Below are 5,217 nucleotides of genomic sequence, written 5' to 3' on the forward strand. Positions count from 1 at the left end.
CTCTAACTGGTTTGCTTCAAAGCAAAGTCTCATAAAACATTTCAGCAGCCTCTCGAACAGAAGAGATAACATAAATCGTGGAATAAGTGTTACTCGGTCTTGTTGCTAAATATCCTTATTTCTTTTTCTTTCTTCGTCTTTTTTTTTTTTTTTTTTTAATAACAGTTGTCAGTGACCCTAGACATTCAACTTTGCTTTTTTGGGTTGATTCGGAGCTTGTTATGGTAAACAGGGTTCACTCCCCAGAGTGGCTCTTCCGCCCCTCACCTCCGGTGGCTGCCTCCTAGTGGATCCTTGTGTGTGCAAAGACAAAACTCAAAACCTCCACGAGCACAGTGGGAAACGTATCAAAGCCTCCTTCTCCTTTCAGAGAGCTTTTCTCCCAACCCCTGAAGTGAAAGTCTTGAAGTTTAGAATGACGGTGTTTGTACTCACTGCAGTCTGAGGTTATTCACTCCTGCAACCTGAAAGGTCAGAGGCAGATTGGCAGCTTCTGTGAGACAGCTCCAAGGGGAATTTGAGAATCTCGCCGTCCTCATGTGGCTGGCTCCCTGGGAGAGACTCCCAGACCTTCAGCTTTGGCTTGAGCCGTCTGCGGTCTCTGCTGATGGAGGAAAACAAAGGAGAGGGTAGACCCGAGACGCACCAATCAAGGGGGAGGAGCGAGGCGAGCTCCTGGCATGTGGGTGTCCCCTGTCCCTCCTCGGAGCCAAGTTTACAAAGGTGCAGTATCTCCGGGGGGTAGACTGGGGCTGTTGTATGTAAAAGGAGGGAACTGGCTCATCTTACAAATGGCGGGACTTTTGTGAGCAAACTGTGTCCATAACCAGTGCTGGCCATTTGTGATCCCATGTTTGTGGAAGGATGAAAAACAGAATCAAGAGAGGGATCCAGGTTTTTCTCAGGCGAAACACTCTCTTTGGAGTTTACTCGCTCTCCTTAGAGGTCAATACTAAGCTGAAGTTCCAGTTCTTCGCCAGGGCTGTTTCTCTCTCCTCGAGGGGGTCCTTTCATCCCTTTCTCCTTGAAGAAGGCAGGTTCAGGGAAGCCACAGGCACTAGGGGGGTTCTGTGCCGCTTCCTCCACGTTCTCGCTGGTCTCCTCTGCAGAGTGTTTGGACGCCTGGCGTTTGGGGTAGTCCTGGTTTGCATCACCCACCGTCCGGGCCCTGCCTCTCACCTTGCACTCTGCAGCCTCCTGTCCTGCTTGTCTACTGCCCCTCTGCTCTGACCAGCCCCTGCGTCCTCCCACGGCGGCATGCAGAAGCTCCTGGGTTGACACATGCACGTCTCTGGGTTTCGGGCGTCGCTGGAGACTTCTACCTGGACGCTCCCTTCCAGCCTCCCAGCGCCATCCCTCCTGTGCCATGTTGAAAATGACGAGAAGTGGGGCGCTGGCTTAGATGCGTCTGGCTTTTCCCCCACCTCTCTGCAGGAGCAGGAAACTGAGCAGGTACCTCAGGCCCAGAGAGGCACCACGCCTGGCCATTTCTGATTTGGCTGGTTGGACGCGGGCTGTGGCCTGGTACCCACAGGAAGCATCTCTAACAGGCGTTCGGTCTTCTTCCCCCAGCTTCACCTGGGGAAGCTGGGGTCAAGCTTTCTGCTCGGGGGTTTCCTGCTCCTCTTCTCTCGCCCGCCTTGGTGTCCCGACTTGTCTTCACCCCTTTGAAATTTTGTTCCCGACAAGCGTGGAGGGCTCTCGCCTTCCCCTTGTAGTTTGTTGGTGGTTCCCTCACACCCCATCCTCCTTCCCTGTTTCGGCCTCCGGGCGCGCTCTCTTCCTCCTGGAGGAAAGTCTGCCAGAAGAAGGAGGAGAAGGAGGAGGAAGTAACCCAGGAACCGAGAGGAAAATCCATCAGTAGGCATTTCAAAAACAGCTTCCTCATTACATCGCAGTGAGCAAAACTTTCCTAGCTTCCTGGCTGCGGAGGGAGAGGCCGGCTAGCGAGGACTGACATGAGCCCCGAACTGTGTCTGTCTTTCTCCTGCGCACCCGGAAAAGCTCTGTGCACAGCTCAGGTGGGGAGACCAGGGGCGCTCAGCCAGGCTGACCACCTGAGTGTGATGACGGGGCAACTGCAGACTGCCCGCTCGCCCCATGGCTGGAAGGGTCAGCCTGGACAGCCTCGGGCCCTCTGTAACCGCAGTCCCAGAGCGAGGAATGGAATCCGAACACTTAACATTGTGTGCTTAAATGAGGAGGAGGAAGTCATTGATTCCAGGTCTTTCCATTTCAGCCAAAGACCAAAAGTAGCTTTGACGCGAAGCTTCGAAAGTCGTGCATAATAAAGAATCATGGGTGCCCCATCCTGCTCTACACTATTCTTCCCGCATTAGAAGCCCCTGATTTGTACTGTGGACAGGTCAAGCTGTCTCTCCAGACTTTCTAAGGCATTCCCCACCCCCAGGCTTCTGGCAAGTGTCCCACAGAAACAAAATTGAGAAGTAATTATGTAACACTGTCTGTTGAATTTCCTCTTCGAGGGGCTGCCTGTTGGTAAGTGGTTACAAAACCAGGAGGAGCTTCTGGACCCTGTTCAGAGCTTTTCGTGTGTCCCTACCCGACGGCCAGGGTCTGGAGAAGCTGGTGGACTGTGTTGGCTTGCATTGTTGGGGCCAATGTTGCCATTATGACACAAAACATCTGCAAAAGGGGGGCAAGACATAAGAGTCCCAGATTCCCAGGAGGAAGCACCCTGCTCATTCATATGTGAAGCGTGGGCTAATGATTCCCTTGTGATAGGCAAAATGCATTTGTAATTTTATATACTATTGGAGCCCACAAAATACCAGCCACGTGGCAATGAAAGTTGACATCCTTGGTGGTACCCTGTGTCCCCCCTATTGAGAGGATGCTTAACAGTGTTACCCAGGATGTGACACAGAACCATCGATTTCCATACAAGTGTGAAGGGAGCAGTCCGGCAACCCGGGGTGGTATGGGGCCAGAGAAGAAAGGGCAGACTGGACTAAAATCAAGCCTGTTTTTTTCTGGGCACACAGGTTGCCAGCAGACCTCCGGTTTGATTTGTAACAGCACCCCGCTGCCTAACCTGTGCGAGTTACTGTTTACATGTCTATGTGAACTTTTCAGGACTCCTGCAGCTATGAGTGACAGAGACATAAGTCAGACGGCCATAAACAAAAAAAAGGGAATTCACGGCTCACGTTACTAACACATCCGGGTTGCTTCTGGCTTTAGTCATGTCTGGATCTAGTCTTTAAACCGCGGCATCATCGGCCCACCATGGGAAATGCAAACAAACATTTAAAAATCCACTGGCGCAGAGGAAATCATCAGCCTGCAAAGTCTCCAAAGCGGGAGCACATTCCTGGCGTTTGGAGCACATTTTACCAAGAAATAATGCGAACAGCAGTCGGGTCCCAGGCTGCCCACGGAAGCCAGCGGGGGCTGAGCTGGGTGGTTGGGGAGCCCTCGTCACGGAGGAAACCAGCGAAGAAGGAGAGCAAAAATCCAGGGTTTTCCATCTCTGTGTCTCCCTCTAGAATTCACGTTGGAAGAACATTGGGCTGAATAAATGGAGAATCAGGAAGTAGATGGCGAAACAGCTTTTTTCCCCTTTCTTTTACAATTCTGAACAGGACGTGTGGCCTTTGCAAGGGCCTAGGTTACTGAAGCTCTGATTCTTGACCACACTCTCTCGAAGGCTTGCGTGGGTGAGAATGTGTGTGTGTGGGCGGGGGGCACTCTGTATGATATGTCTGCAGATAGAAGAAATACCTTCCATTAGTTGCCCTACCACACCTGGCTGCAATAAATGCCTCCTCCTTTATTTTAAATCACATAACTAGGTCCACTCCTGTAAGAGAAATGCTAAGATTATCTATCCCGGCGATGTGGGAGGGGAAGGCCCCCTCTACTCCCAGGCGTTGCATAGAAATTCCTTGAACTAATGCTGACCAAGAGTTTTGGGGGCAGAGCTTCTGGTGTTCCCTGCAAATAACAACCACAGCAGCACTAGAGCGGGGTGTCCCCTGGCCTGCGCTGACTAATGACTATTGCCTGACACTGTGCTGGAGACTTTGTATTTGATGACTCGTTTCATTCTCATGACTGTCCTATGGGGTGAGGACTATTATTTCCCTATTTTATGGCCGTCGAAGCCGAGGCACAGGACCTCTACTAACAGGTGGGGCTAGGGCTCTCACCCACAGGATGGGCCACCTCCTAGCCCATGGCCCTCCACCTGGCGTGTTGGAAGTGTGGGACTTCCCTGTGTCCCTGAGTCATGCACAGCCAGGGCAGGTGGGTAGTGGCTCCCCGGCCACCTGGGCCCTGCTCTCTGCCTCAGGAGGAGACCAGCTGGGAAGGGTGGTCAGCGCAGAGGGAGAATTGGCCACTGCCGGTAAATGAAATCCGCTCACTGGAATATGGGCCCATGGCGATTGTCGGCTGCAGATGTGTTGTTTGTTTTTAAGACCTGAAGATGCACAAAATTTATAAAACCAACACAGAGACGGCGGTAGCTGAAGGAAGAGAGGTCATACAATGAGACGTGAATAACGGAGTTAAAATTTACAAATGAATGGAAAACCATTCCAGGTTATTAATGTTGAATTGAACTAAATGATGATGCATAGCATTTAGCCGATTAAATAAGCAGTCATTTAGAAGAAATAAACCTGACATTTTACATTGAAAAAGAAGTCACCAGCTGTGGTAGTTACTCCAAGAAGGCCAGAATAACTTCATTCAAAGGAATAATAAAGTGTAAAAGTTGATTTACATAACATCCAAGAGGTACATAGAAAACATACAGTCAGAAGTCCCGCCCCCAGCCCTGTCACTCAGCCACCGCATCCCCTCCCCAGCGTCCGCGCCCTCACGTCTCTGCCAGGGGCCCAGCGAACATCAGTGCGCAGTCTCCCTCTTCCTCTTTTTATACAAATAGGAGCTCTCGACCCCATTCTACAACTTGCTTTAAAAAAACATAAATGTACATCTTGTGGATCATGCCACACCATTTATGTCTAACCCCTTCAGTAAGCGAGGCGGCTCTAACCAATAAGATCCGGGGGCGCAGGCCAGGGGACACCCCGCTCTCGGCGGCCGCGGGAGCGACGGCCTTTGCTGTGCGCGAATAACTCGAGGCGGCACAGCAGCCTCTCCGGCCCCGCAGCTGCTAACCCGCAGGACGGAATGGGTGGGGATCGTTATTTATCAACTTGTAAACAGTGACCCCACCAGACCAGG

This window comes from Pteropus vampyrus, unplaced genomic scaffold (genome assembly GCF_000151845.1).
Source record: "Pteropus vampyrus isolate Shadow unplaced genomic scaffold, Pvam_2.0 Scaffold94, whole genome shotgun sequence".
In the NCBI taxonomy this organism is placed as follows: domain Eukaryota; kingdom Metazoa; phylum Chordata; class Mammalia; order Chiroptera; family Pteropodidae; genus Pteropus; species Pteropus vampyrus.